This window comes from Halictus rubicundus, chromosome 1 (assembly GCF_050948215.1).
Source record: "Halictus rubicundus isolate RS-2024b chromosome 1, iyHalRubi1_principal, whole genome shotgun sequence".
NCBI classification, from domain to species: domain Eukaryota; kingdom Metazoa; phylum Arthropoda; class Insecta; order Hymenoptera; family Halictidae; genus Halictus; species Halictus rubicundus.
The window spans coordinates 16979889-16995308 of record NC_135149.1 but is presented as its reverse complement, the minus strand read 5'-3'; the positions used below and the strand labels follow the sequence as shown (position 1 = coordinate 16995308).

The following is a 15420-nucleotide window of genomic DNA, read 5'->3' as shown; positions in this document are numbered from 1 at the left end:
TTATAGGATCACTGAAAACCCTTCAAAAGTACACGTCTACTAATCCACTAACTGCAACAAAGTCATAGAAAAACCCGAAGTAAGTTAATTGTTCGAAAAAATCCTGCGGTCACCCATCCCTGCATGGCCCCGCAATTAACCTCACTTAACCTTCAGTACCACATGATTAACCACGTTTACAGCCACCCCACAGACTTGTCCTGCTGCATCGTGACAATTTCAGATATACTTGGAGCGATTCTACCGCCAAGAAGATGATTTCCAGTCCACGAAGAAACTGCGAACGGGCCTTATTCAGGGCGACGAACGAATCTCCCTTCATTTCTCGCGCGGCCGATCGGAAAAAGGTAGGGAAACGAGATTTCATTCTACTCGCGGGGGCGGTACGGCGTGGATAACGACGGTTCGAACGGCGGAGTAATAACGTCGATAAGAGGCGGCCCATTGAAACTCCGATGAGACTTCTCGAGGATCGCGTTCCATTGAAAAATTGCAATTTCAGGGTTGGCTAGGATGGACGGGGCCGGCCGACCCGAGAGAGCGCAACGGACCGGATTTAATCGGATGCGTGTATCGATGCGACCCGTGTGTCCAACCGATTTTGCTACCCCACACCACACTGGAAATTAAAATATCGGATTTCGTAGGAATATCCGGCCGTGCACGGAAACGGATGGTACCGGGGCACCGGCAATATTTCCTTCCGCCTGGTCGCCAATCTCCCCGATATCCCTCGACTAGTTATCCCTAACCCGGTCTCGCTCCGTCGGACGACGTCCCGAAAATCCCACGGCCGGAACGATAAACGCGGCCGGCCACCCGCGAAATCGGATCGTCGATAACGAACTGCCGCGCCGGCGAATCTTTTTTCGCAAAGCATACACAGGCACAGAACCGAGTGGATTTACAGGCCCCTCGTTCTCCCGGGGAACTGGTCACGGGTTTGACCCACGACCCACGGCCTCCATACGTCTCTCCTTCGGCTCGATACATCGATCTTAGTCCTCATCGACGCACAGGAAGTTTTCGCCAGCTCGAAATCAACGAAACACGCGACCGCGTTTCAAAAGAATTCTGACAAATTGTAAATTTTCTTTACTAAATTGCTAAATGTCAAAACGATCTGATGGACAAAACGAAAAAGGTTATTTATAGCGTCGGGCTGCAAAGGATCAAAGAAGTTCTCGCAAAGTGCGAGGCCCTGATAAATTGACTTTTAATTTGATTCGTGCTTAAGGTCTCTTCGCGACGTTACGGGTGTAACGAGGTGGCAACGAGGGGCACAGCAGAGCGACGAAACGGAGGAGAGGGAACGCGATCGGAAGGGTGTGGCGTTGAATAAACGCGGTGGCCGCGTTCCCAATGCGTCGGAACTGGCGCGTTCCGTTATCCGGAGCTCGGATCGTAAACCCATCGGCGTAAAACAGAGACCAAGAGGCGACGTTACCGGTCTCTGTGTCTCTGTGTCTGTGCGGGATCGACGACGATGCGACGACGACAACAGGGCGAGGGGACTGCTGGCTATATCGTGGCCGTGTGTGCACGCTGCCATGTCGGTATGCACGGTAGAAACCGAGTCACTGGGCTATCGATGGCGTGGCTCTCGTTGTTTAGGTTAACAGCCGGCAGTCACGCACGGCCGGACGAGGCAGCCTCACTATGTCGTTCTGGATACCGCGTCGCCCACCCTCTGTCCTTCCTCGCTTTATCGTTCGTTTTCCGCGTGCCTCGCCGGACACAATGCGTCCCTGGCTTCGATCCATCCGCGAACCAAACCACCTCGCCATCAACGAACACGAAACCTGCTGACGATCCCATCCTTTGTCGCTTTATCGCCTTTCCGAACGATTCTACCCCGTGTCCGAGGGAAATCAAGGCTCAGCAAAAATACAGAGCGATCCTACGGGCAATTCTACGCTGAAAACGTGGAACGACTCTTTTTCGTACCAGGCTTCGTTGTCGAGGAAATCGAGCTCGAAGTGTTGTCTGTTGCGCGAATACGGTAAGTGGAAGGTCGGCCATGGTCAGACACGACGGAAAGATTGTCCTTAGTGCCACGTGCGCCCGGGAGACGTACGTATTCAACTTTCTAGGGTATAATGTAGGCTTTAGACTGCCCGCAGAGAGTCGTGACAGCCCCCGCTTAATTGAAACTGACACGTGTCTGTTATCCGGGGAATACCACCTCTGACGAGTCTTATTCAATTGGACGGAATAAATGCCGTGCAAAAATTGCTTCTGTACTGAATGTGCTGTACAAGATCATTACTGTGCAAGTAAATAGAACAACGGAATCGGCTTCGCAGAAATGAAATGCTAATAGAAGAATATTTGAGGAAAATTTTAGAAAATCGTTCACAATCTCCGGGTCCTAGAATAATTTCACAATTTCTAGCACCACCTCTTTTGTTCAGAGTACTAACAATAAGAGTTCCAATAATTCTGACACTACATATATACGTTTTTTCATAGTTTTCACAGTGTTCTACTGTATTCTGTAATTATCCCTATTTAGTGTGTAGCGAAATAATTTCTTTGATCGACAAGTGAATGCCAGAGGCAGTAAACGTCCCGAAAATCGTCAGCTGTGATGTTCCCTCGATTCACACGCATTTCAAGCGAAGGAGCATAGAGCGAAGAAACCATGTCGCGATTTCGGGGCCACGGGGTGCACAGGATTTCGGCGTGTCTCCCCTATAATTATCGAATAAATTTGCAAGGTTGTCTCGCCGGGTTCCCAGCGTCCCGGCGACAGTCTTCTCAGACCTCTGAATTTATTACGTAAGCTTCGAGGTTCGGGTCCCTAGTTTCCCCGTGAAGTATAGAACCGACGTAGTCGGTGGAAGCGCGGCGGCCGTGCCGAGACAAATTCCTGCTCGTTCGCGCGAGAAGATTGCAATTTCGAGGGAAATCGAGTCCCGTCTCCTCCCTCGCTCTCGAAACTTTCCGGGAAAGCTCGTTATCAATAATGAGGGAAACATCGGAGCGAGATATCGGCCCGTTAGACGAAACCGATGAATTAGAAACGAGCTTCCATATTACCATCCTCCCTGCCTTCCTGGAATTGTTTCACTGCGAGATCGTTTTAACTGGTAATCCGGATATCGTCGCGACAGGATGTAGGCCGGGTTTCCCGGTATTATCACGTGTGTATCCCGGAGTCTTTCCGGCTCGTGTTCCCCGTTATTGGGTAAATGGACGCTGCTTACACTGCGGAGAGAACACCGTGGAACAACCTCCGCCTCGTATCAATCATCCTGAGTGCGCGTAGAAACGCGGCCGGAAGGTTAAGGGCACTTCGGACGAGCGCTGCGAAAATTACTTGCTCGCTCTGCACAAACCCTCTCGGCCGCCGGCGGATCCATATTAAAACAGGATTCTCGGCACAAAAAAACATCGTAAAAAGGAATTAAACTCCTCTTCCCGATCCTCGATCTACTTATGACAGCCCCTGTCGAATGTAAAAGCCTCGTCTGGTGCCTCTTGCGCCGGAATTTCCCGAACTCGCTTAATTATTTTAAAGCATCGAAGTCATCGAAACGCTCTTCAAATAAATTAAATCGTTCTTCGAGCTTCACAGTCTACTTCCATCAAATTTAAAAGCCCTGTCTGTCGCGTAAGAATTTTCCGATCGACGAAGAACGGTAAGACTTTGTTGCACAGTTTTGAAGCTTGCAGCAAATCGAGGCTTCTTCCACCGGAAATTCCCATCCGACCCATGAGAAATTAGGCAGCAGCTTTGGTGCAGGTTCCCGACAACAGAGCTCGCCGGAGAGTGTTCAGATTCAGTAATTCCGCTAGGATGTTAACACGGACAGTGCCTTGGCCCTAAATCCTCGGTGGTCCGGCAATCGGCTCTCGATCTCGACGGGCGGAGTCGGTCTGGGGTGGTTGCAGAATCGAGAGAAATCTTTCCCAAAATCGTGTCTTCGGCGCGTCCCGTTCCATCTTTGTTACTCCCGCGGGAACTTGGTGTTGGAGGGTAGTATTGATCACTCCCATGCTGCGCCCACCTCCACCCTCCACGTCCTCCGACCTCTGTTTTCCATCCTCCGTTCTGCATCCTCGGTCCTTTATCCTGTGCACCACCGTTCCTCTCTCTATCTTCTCTATCCTCTCGTCCTTCGTCCTCGCAAAGCGGAGCAGAACGGAGTAGAGAGCACCGGTGGCAGCACCGTGTCGCGATGTAGCAGACTCACGAGATTACCGGCGGCGAGAGGTTGCCAGTTCTGCCCGGTAAATTGACATCCAGGTCCGACCGACATCGAAATCGGCCAGAATTACCGCGCAGGATTCTCATAATCGCGCGTACATTGCCTCGGGGGATGAGACAAAGCTGCATTAAGGGGGCGGGAGACTCCGAGATGATAAAAACGAGAAATTTGCTAATCCCAGTCTGAATGGCTCGCGGATTTCCAGCCGCAGGCGGTTCTCTTCCCCCCCCCCCCCTCCGCTCCCGTGAATCCCCTTTTTCAGCCCCGGAACTTTTCACCGTGGTGCGACAGGATTCGCCACCCGAAACTCTGCTCGGCCCCTGAAGGATCAGGATTAACCAAGACAAAGACCGCCTGCCTACTCTCTGATCGATACACCTCTGGCCTTCTCGTCCGCTGATTTACACCGGTGTCCCAGCACGGCGGAACATTTAGGCAAGAGGCCATTCAATTTGCATTTCGAAAGATTTTTCTACCAGCGTGCAGTATGTAATGAACTGCCTTTGTCCGTGCCCTTTAAAAAATCCTTTTATTACACCCGTTTCATTCTGGTATAGCTGCGGACCTTGTTTCCAATGTACGAAGCGAAAAATCTGTCAGAAAAGCGCGCGTAACCGTGTGGAATTGTTTTAAGCTGCTTAGGAACACATAAAAATTGTCCGAGATTTTAATAAGGCGAGAACAGTGTGGCCAACGTCATCTAATGTCTTCACGGTTTTGTAATAACTCTTCAGTGATAAGCAGATTTTATGCATTTATGACGAAAATGAGAAGATCAAAGTTGAAATATGTGAATGTATTCCAAGAATCTACAAATATTGTTTCATTATTTTGGATTTAATAAAATAATCGAGACAGAAGAAATATTTACATGTAGCTCTTGTATGTTGTAATGAATGCGGACAATTTTTATTTTGCATGTACACCCGCAGTCTACTGACGAGGCATTCGCTTATAATTGACCATAGACGCACCAAGCAATAGAAGAGACTAATTTGCAGTGTTCCATAAAAATTCTAAAGCCGTATTCATCGAGATTTAGCACTGGTTCGTTCAATAGTCTACCGAAAAGGTGCCTCAACGCACAGTGGGCAAAAATGCCATTTTGGCGCTCCAAAATAATAACTTCTAAACTGTTAGAGATAATTGAATGAAATTTAATAGGCAAAAAGGTAACATTTATCAAATTGCAATAAAAATCAATTTGAATTTACACGGTGTTTATTAATTACACAGGTTTTAAACAAATTATAGTACAAATGGAATTAATACACCCGTTCCTCTGCATTAATATTCCTGAAGTAAATCTGTAATTTCTGGTAGATTTGTTGCAAGTTGTCGCAAATGAATTTTTATTGCATTGTTTGGTCAACAAATCATAGTTTATCACAGTATAGTGGGTCCTAGGTTCTATTAGGTTTCGGCTGAGATGTGCATATTTAAAGTTCACATTTAGGCGAAAACCTCGTGTTCACTTGAAAAACTACAATTTTTAAGATGTAATAACAGTCACTTGTTTTAAAATCGTTTTAAATCCTAGAAGATGTAATATTTCATATTGTCTAAACCCGACTCAACTATTCCTAACAGTTTTCTTTTAAATTGCCCTTGAATATTAGGAAAATCATGCGAAAGAAGACAATTTGACGAACTTTGCCGGCCTCCTGTGGGTCGCAGAGGAGGATAAACAAATTTTTTGTCTGATTTGCTTCCTCTGGAATGTTCCAAAAACATCCCCAACACTTATTTATTTAAAAACAAAAAAAAAATGTTTACATTATCGAGCGCCGATTTCACGTTTTCGACCACAATGGGTCTCTTATCTTTCCGAACGTTTAGACAGCAGCGATCGCAAGGTCGCGCGGAGATTATCGCGGAGGATTAGCCGCGTGTTCGATTAACTGGGCGGAACGCTGCGATATATCCACAGCGGCTGGTGGAATGATTTATGGACATCGTCATCGACGAGGCAGAGGAAGCGTTCCGCGGCTGACGGGCCTGGACGATCGCCAATCTTACCGATCGTCTTGTTACGGCGTTGAACGCAGTATCCGGTAAACGGGTCTGGTATATCCGGGAAAATAATCGCGGAGATGCTCAGCGTGGATGCAGGAAGAAAAATGATCGTATCGCCGTCGAGGTTCAGGGAACCGGTGCGACGCCGAGAAACGGATGAAGTTTTCCAACCCCGAGGAGGATGCCGCTGGTGCGCGCACCGATCTCAAACCGGAAGCGGTGCACACACTAACTTCGCGAAAGACAGACTCTCACCGTGCACCTGTTGCCAATGACAATAAACTTTGCCGCAAAGTTTCTTGTTGTTCGAGCTCGCCTGGCGAACGGATCCTACGGTTTTTACAACGGAGTAACGAGTTTCATGATCTATACGAGATCCTCGTTAACGAAGCGGCCCGCGAACTGGCGCGCTATCAAAACTACGTTTAACAGCCATTCAGACGGGCTCGCCGGTGCGATCTGCCCCCCTACGAGGCAATTAAGCGGCTTAACCGCGGAACACCGTCGGTCCGTGTTCCACCGAACGCCGAACGAGCACCCACTTCGTCGACGGAAACCGCCGGAACACTTTTCGGCAGTGAACAGCCTTGCTACCGTCAGCCTCGGCCTTCGAGGCGGAATTTAAGTGCTCGCGCTGTCAGAGATGGCACGAAGCCTTTGCCGAGCCCGCTTGACCCTGGCTGGACAGCTTCGAGTCGTCTACGAGTGATTTAAAGAGGAAAGTAATTGCTCTGAGCGGACGGGAGCTTACACGATATAGATTGCTAGGGCGAGATCCCTTAGAGCTGTAGGAAGAGCTATCGGGTGGAATTTTATGCAAAATTATAATTGTCCAAGTCAATCGTAAGAAACAGGAGCCAAGAATTTCCTTTTCCCTGTTTGTAATTAAATAACTTAGAAATGATACATTCTGAATTTTTTAATTCTTTTGATCTTCGTGCTCTTTTTCGATATCCCAGTTTCCTTGTTACCTTTTTTTAAGGGGCAGGTACCTAATTGCTCTAAGCAGACGGGAGCTTGGGAGATTCAGATTGCCAGGACGGTAGCCCTTAGACCTTTGAGAATAGCGGAAGGTTACAACCCTTTAACTTTTTACCTAAGGTTCTTTCAGTGCTCCTAGGAATGCTATATTTTCGAGGTAATTAAAAGATCGTGAGTGCCGTTGTATGTTTCACGAAGGAGAACGAGGTAGGTCGAATGTTTTTTCGGAATTTCGCGAGCGGAACGATTATACGCCGAAAACGGCGTGTGTACGCGCGTGTACGCGTGCGCACGCTACCCGTCCAGGTTCACGTCCTACTTACGATATCGAACTGCGGGAGGGCAGGGCACTCGAAACCGTTTCTGTCATTGACTATTTATCCGCGCTAGCTGCTGCCACGAAGCCGTGGTCTCTGTCGGTCCCCAGATCGTAATGGCCTTGCCGACGGGCTCGGATAGTCCGTCCAGCCACGAAACGGCCAAGAGAAAAATTCCCTGCGGTCAGAACGGTCCGGAGAAAGTCGTAATAGAATTTTTATGCGACACGTTCACCCCCGGCGGTTTGAACTCGCCGACCGTTTTCCGCTGGAGGTGTGTCTGCCAATTGTCTGAGCACTCATTCGCTCGCGATCTAACTTTTCGAAGTACTAGGAATTTATCGAGTACTCGACGAAAAGAGTGACAAGGGGATCGAAGAACCAGCAACAGATTATGCACAGACTATTGAGACCGAGGAACATACACTCGGAAACGCGGCGGTAATTATTACCAGTCCGAGAGGAAAGTACGCGTCGACGAGGCAGCATGGCGTGGCGGGAGAAGCAATCGAAATAATTGCTCGGAGTAGAAATAGGCTCGTCGTGACGCTTTTCATCCGGAGGAATTGCTTCTCGAGAAGAAGGTAGTTGAACGACAGCCAAGTGGGACTGTATGGTCATTCTGGTCGGAGAAAGAGAGCCTATAATCGACTGTAACGCGGGCGGAAAACCCGCAACAGGAAGGAACAGGTAACTCTAACGAAAGACAAGATTCTTCGCGGAACGCGTTAATCCTCGGGGCATCATGAAGCTCGCCTCGGTTGCGAGAGATTCTCAAATTAAACTCCGCGCGGCCGTACCCGTCGCGTCGAATCCGATTAGACCGAACATCAAGGTCTCTAATGGCGTGATTGAAGTCCTCCTGCAATCTCAGGATCTTAGGAAGTACTGACAAACGTCTGCATTTCCAGGATCTTGGGAATACTGCTCTGCTGCATTCCTGCGACCTTGGAAATACACTACGTTCTTCCTTGTACTGTCACAACCTTGGGAACACACTAGCCCTTCCTCACATTCCTACAACTTTGGAAATACACGGTAGCTCTTCCCTGCATTCCTACAACTTTGGGAATACACAAGCCCTCTCTTGGATTTCTTCGTCTTTGGGAATACACTAGCCGTTGCACACATCCCTATAACTTTGGGAATACACTCTAGCCCTTCCTTACAGTCCTACAACTTTGGGAATACTCGCTAGCCCTTCCTCACATTCCTACAACTTTGGAAATACACGGTAGCCCTTCCCTGCATTCCTACAACTTTGGGAATACACTAGCCCTCTCTTGGATTCCTACAACTTTGGGAATACACTGGACTTCCCTTGCAATCCTGTAAATTTGGGAATACACTAGCCCTTCCTCACATTCCTACAACTTTGGAAATACACGGTAGCCCTTCCCTGCATTCCTACAACTTTGGGAATACACTAGCCGTTGCACACATCCCTATAACTTTGGGAATACACTCTAGCCCTTCCTTACAGTCCTACAACTTTGGGAATACTCGCTAGCCCTTCCTCACATTCCTACAACTTTGGAAATACGCGGTAGCCCTTCCCTGCATTCCTACAACTTTGGGAATACACTAGCCCTCTCTTGGATTCCTACAACTTTGGGAATACACTGGACTTCCCTTGCAATCCTGTAAATTTGGGAATACACTAGCCCTTCCTCACATTCCTACAACTTTTGAAATACACGGTAGCCCTTCCCTGCATTCCTACAACTTTGGGAATACACTAGCCGTTGCACACATCCCTATAACTTTGGGAATACACTCTAGCCCTTCCTTACAGTCCTACAACTTTGGGAATACTCGCTAGCCCTTCCTCACATTCCTACATCTTTGGAAATACACGGTAGCCCTTCCCTGCATTCCTACAACTTTGGGAATACGCTAGCCTTTGAACACATCCCTACAACTTTGGGAATACACTAGCCTTTGCACACATCCCTATAACTTTGGGAATACACTCTAGCCCTTCCTTATATTCCTACAGCTTTGGGAATACACCAGCTGTCCCCTGTATTCCTACAACTTTGGGAATACACTAGCCCTTCCTCGCATTTCCTCAACCCTCACGCACGAACCTCCAAGGCTCCACAAACGAAGTTGAGAACCACGATTCCAAAGAGCGCACCTCCCTCGGGAGGTTGACACTGATGCCCCCGGGAAAAATTCCCTGTAACACGTCAACTTCGTCTCGAATCCACGAGTGACTTCTACGGGGAAGAACGTGACTTCGAGAAGGCAGTATTACCACCGAGATATCCGGGTTCCGAATTTCCACAGGAAAATCGTCGCGAAAAATTCAATTTCGAGCCGTGTTACAATTCCACCGGTACTCCCTCGGTTTCTGGACCAGGACCGGTTTTCTCGGGTGTCCCGGAGAGAGAGAGAGAGAGAGAGAGAGAGAGAGAGAGATCGTGGAAGCGTTTTCGGAGACCGTTCGGTGAAATACCGTTGGCGTTTCTCAGCCGAGCCGTCCTGGCGCGCGCCGTTCCAGCGAATATTTCCCCGGGAATTTGCGGGCCGTCGACGTAATAGCCTTACGTAAATATCGTTTATCAGAATCGCCTTCTCTCGCCCGACAGTGAATCATGCCTCCTGCGAATAATTGAAAGCAGACGCCAGGGGACACGTCCATAGATTTCCCGATTCCGAAAACCGTCCCGCCGACTCCTTTAATAATTCCCTTCCTCGTCTGACTTCGTGAACGAAGTAAAAATAAACCGGGAGGGTGCGACGACTTCTCCGGCGCATACCCTCGTCCATTTTCGTCCAGGTCGTCGTAAGATAATTGCTAGGTGAACGATTGACTATACCGTCTAAAGATACCGTCGCTGCGAGACGCGTGGGTTGCTAGACTTTTGGAAATAGTCGGCAGGATCCGTGAAAAATTCATCGGCCGTCTCACGCGACTGGTTCGACGTATCTCGCAGGGTCTCGTAGGGTCGAACACCCTGGGACGCGATCAATGGACCTCGCTGCGATCGCTATAGGAGCCTTTCCGACTGTTTAACACTTCAGGGACGACATTACCGCCCCATACGGACTCCGACCAAATTATTATACGAGATACACTTTTACCCTTTCTAGAATATGAACACAGCTATGAGAAATACGAAAAAGTCTAAATTACCAACAGATTACGGTAACATCATTACTCTGCGGATTTTTTAATGTAAAATAAAAATTCTATAGGTACACTAATTACAGGAATTGTGTAGAAATCCAGCGTAGACGTCCGAAGGAGAATCGTTCCCGGCACGCAACGCCCGTATTAATTGGCATAATTTGACGGGGACCAGGCAACAGGTTTGATTAGCTGCGCCACGATTCCGGGGTAGGTTTCCGCGGAATTGAAACGCCTACGCGATGATCGGCATCTCGGACGCGCGAAGACGGGGACGACGAGCATGTGACGAGATAACCTAATGCCCAAAGCCATTTTATAACTCGACGGGCTTCCATAATCTCGTTATCAGGTCCCAACGATCATATTTCGAAGCGGACAGCGACTTTGACGCGGTCGTTTGCGCGCATTCCGCCCGACGACGACGACGACGACGACCACGATGCGACGAGATACAGCATAACGGCGTAACAGCATAACAGCGGGTGGCAACGGGAGGCCATAAATCAGTGCCCGCGGTTTTGTAATCCTGAACCGTGAATTCCATCGAGACTACGCGACGCGAGACACGGCGAAAAATTAGCCGCGAATTAAATTAAATTCTCGCGATTCCCACCGCCAACGATGCCAACCCATTGTCCCTCGACTCTACTCACCGACCGCAGACCTAACTTTGTCCCATTGTTGCTCAAATGTTCCCTGATAAAGGATTAACACCGATCGTCGATTTTATGCGCAATTTTAGCGGCGGTTAGAATAATCTCTGGGGACAGTTTAACGGCGGCGACGTAGGAAAATTATTATGCAACTTATATTATAGCGATTGATAGAAGCGATAGATTTTTCATTGAAAAATTACGTGGGAAACATTGTTGCTCGCTATACGCGCATTTTATCTGTAATGAGCAGGCGGTGGGTATTCTCGGGTTTATAGCGCGCGTTTGACAGCGTGGAGATAATAAAACAGCGCTGTAATAAAACTTGAGACTCGCTAGAGAATATACGCCCCTGTTTATCGACGAGCTTTCGGAATTTGCGTTCCGAGGATTCATGACGCATCATTCAGTAACCTTTTATTATAACAAATGCAGCCAGATTATCCTTCGAAAAATTTCCTGGAGGACTTGTTCGAGGATTTAGTGATTATTGCGGATTTTATGCATTCGCGACTAAAATGTGTCGAGCACAAAACTGCGATGACATTAAAAGCCATTCAGAATGTGTGTTACAATTATTACCAGAGGGAATACATTAACATTTCATTTTTATGTCTTACAATTAACCCTTAGCACTCGAATGGCGACTGTAAGGCGCCGCTGAAAATTGCTGTATCATTATTCAAAATATTTTTTACCTTATTAAATTTGTTTGTATTTAATAAATTACTAAACACTTCCGTATTGTACGAGTAAATTGCACCATTTTCGTATGCATAACATGAAAAAGAATATATAGAAGAGAAATATTCTAGTCAGAAGAAATGTTTCGTTTTGGGGTTAAAATAGCTTCGAGTGCAAAGGGTTAATATAGACAATTTTGATTTCCCATAATGATCCACAGTCTGGTAATTACAAATAATTCCGGGTTGGCTAAGAGGACCACATTATTGAAAATTTAAAGGCATCTTCCACTTCGTTTTGATCAATTAAATACCTTCATCGACTGTTCCTAAAAACAGCGAATCGAGTCAAGAAATAATTTCGCGAATGGTGGTTTTCGAAACACTCGAAACGTTTCCGTCGTTAATATAGTGGTTTCATCCTCGAAAGCAGCAAATGTACTTGGAAGATAATGTGAGCAAGAATCGCGTTGAGAGCACGTCATTGGTTTCTCGGGACGGGTATGGCAACGAGGTCCCAGGTGTCGCGAATGGAAAGGTGAATCGAGATACCGTATCAATCTCGGCCACTCGCGGTTTATCGTGCCCGTACAGGGTCGTCTGTATCCCCTTGATTACGCGTGTCGAGCGAGCGAGCGAGCGAGCAATACAAAGAGAGAGAGAGAGAGAGAGAGAGAGAGAGGGAGGGAGAGAGAGAGACGTCCTGATCCGACGCACTCCTGCATTTGCAAACCTTTCACGCAGCAGCCGATGCACTGGCAACAAATCAGCGTTAACGAAGAGACGGTGTCTCGGGCACGTTCGACAGAGTCAATCGTGCGGGCGATCGTAAACCGGTTAATGCGCGCGGAATGTCGAATCGCGAGCCGATTAAACGGCGATTGGTTCCGGCGAACGAGGCGGCAGGCAGCGCGAGGAATTCCGCGAGCCGAATTTTCCCGATCTCGTGGAATTCCGCCGATCCTGAAACTTAGCGTCGGGATAACGGGGCAGGTTCTACTTTCACTTCTGGCCAAGGAAAAGCTGTCGACTGCTTCTACGAAAACATAGCCGCCTCCAGCAATGCGAAATGACAGTACTGATGGAACGACTGAATAGACCAGTGAAATTACATATACAATCGAAGGGGGGTGGGGGACAGTTATAAACTACGGATTTTATGCATTTATGGCAGAAACCAGTAAAAATTCCAGAGCAATTAATTAACAGTGTCCCGTTGTTTTCAGCTCATGAAAATTATCAAAAGAGAAAACAGATTTTTATCGGATTTATTTCTATTTTGCATAAAGATCCGCTGTCTAGTAATAAGTTTGGGAATGGACGGGGGGGGGGGGGGGTGACTGTTTCGGGTCGAGTGTACAGGTGACTGCAAGGATCCGACACCTTCCAGACCGTGTGCAACGAGTGCAATGCGGTGCAGTCCATGCCAAACGAGCGTTTCCTTGGCCAGGTAGGAGGACGCAATGCGAGTGTCCCTGTTCCTCGGTGATTGGGACGCACGTGGCCAGTCTGTTTCCCCTCGATCAGGCGACTTGACCTTTCGCAAGACAGCGCGCGTACGTGCGACTTGAATATTTCAACGGCCGGCGTACACTACCGGCCAAAAGTACTGGCCTGTCTATCAACCGGTCGGGCGAATATTATTCCGCGGACCTACGCTCACTGATAATTCATGCGATTACCGACCGGACACCTTCCCGCTGTCTTCGTTCCGCTGGAAAATTATAGTATCCCCGGGCTCATCGATTAGGGGCATCTTTTGACAGGCCGCGGTCTAAACAGACTTTAGTTTAATACGAAGCGAGACTGGAATTCTCGGAGTTCACGTGAAATTTTGTGAATTCTTTCGTAAGACGAAAGATTCGTGGCTCATCGGAGGGACAATTGATAGAGTAGGTACTTCACTTGATAGACCAGCCGTTCGTTTAATCGGATAAAAATTGAAGAGCTTGATCTTTGTACCTTGCTGCTGGCCCCTCTTTAGGGTAAGTCTATTAGGTAAGCAAATTCGATACACTCGATAAATCAGAGCGAAGGTTAATTTTCTGGTCCGAATAAATAGTCACTTAACCCTAGTTAACTACCCTTTGATAAAAATGACGATCAGAGTCAACCAATGTTTCAATTGATAAGTTCAATATTAAATACAACTCTCTCCCGTTTCTTTGCAAGCTAAAAAATGTTTCCTGTTTCCAACTGGCACCGTCACTTCCACGCAAGATAGCTCAGTTATTTAGGATTGAGTAATGGTTTTAGACAACAGCGAACGTATTCAGGAGACACTTTGCCAAACCGTATATTGTCACAGAGGTTCTCGGACTATGCACGTGAAATAGGAAGCTACCGCACGCGTATCACGTGGCGGGACGGAAAAATTAATGTTCGGCTGCGAAACTCTAGACGTTCTAAGTCATTCAAGCAGATTAGATGATCGACAGAGCAATTTTCTGATTGATTCTCTTTTAATCCAGCTCGCTGTGAACTGTCACTCGAGTATCGTTGGGACAAATCCCGGAGAACCCGGTGGAACCGGCGCAAAACGTTCGCGGAACGTAGGGGCGAGTGGTGCGAGTCAACGATTGGTCAGGGGGCCAGGAAACCGAGCGGAGGAAAATCGTTCTCGGTCGGAGCGATGGGTGCAGCCTTTACTGGCTAGGATTTCGAACGAGAAAAAGACGTCTCGACGGAGGAAATCCATTTCCTGTCGAGCTGGGACGTGAGGGAGCGAAAAAGATAGATAGAGAGAATGAGAAAGAGAGAGAGAGAGAGAGAGAGAGGGGAAGAGAGAGAGAGAGAGAGAGAGAGAGAGAGAGAGAGAGAGAGTGACAGAGTGACAGAGAGGGGGCACCCGTTTCGGAGAAGGATCCCACAGCCCCGGAACGTCGCGTCGATTCGTCCGGACCCCACTCGAGCGAACTCGCAAAGAGAGACAGAGAGAGAGATAGAGAGAGAAGGATAGAGCGAGAAGAAGAGAGTGACCGAGTCGCGAACACTTGTTTCCCGTACCCGCCATTTCTCTGTCTAATCACTGAAGGACCCGCCGGCGGGCGGGTCGGTCCCGGCCCTGTTCCTGCCCCGGGTCGTCGTCTCACGCACCTCCGAAATTCCAGTCGTCGCCGGTAGTCGGCCATGGCCAAAAAAAAAAACGGGCCAATTAACGGGAGATCCGATGCCACGGGACACTCGATCGTTGCGACAAAGGTTCAACCATGGTACGAACGGTCGATGGCGGAGAATGGGTTGACGGGTTCGTTTGGAAATATTTTGGCGATGCTGGCTGGGAAGGTTCTTTCGGATCCATGGGAGTCTAAGGTGTCACAGTGGGGAGTAAAAAGTAACCGACTGCGGACTTACGTGCTCGATGGTGGGCAGATGGGCCGTGACTGACACCCTCGGTGCCGCCACGCGCCCCTCGCG

At 48.3% G+C, this 15420-nt stretch overlaps 1 protein-coding gene across 3 annotated transcripts in view; it reads right to left on the bottom strand.

Annotated features, from left to right (window-relative positions):
* The window catches only part of LOC143355665 (neo-calmodulin), a 113665-nt gene that overhangs the window by 56598 nt on the left and 41647 nt on the right, over nucleotides 1–15420 (bottom strand). Inside the window, exon 1 of one of the 3 annotated variants that reach the window (XM_076790710.1) lies at nucleotides 15358–15380. The exons of 1 other annotated variant lie outside the window; for it this stretch is intronic. The gene's annotated coding sequence lies outside the window, so the exon portion shown is untranslated. Of the gene's footprint in view, nucleotides 1–15357; nucleotides 15381–15420 lie in introns of those variants that run through there. One more of the 3 variants, XM_076790718.1, reaches the window with a different exon arrangement.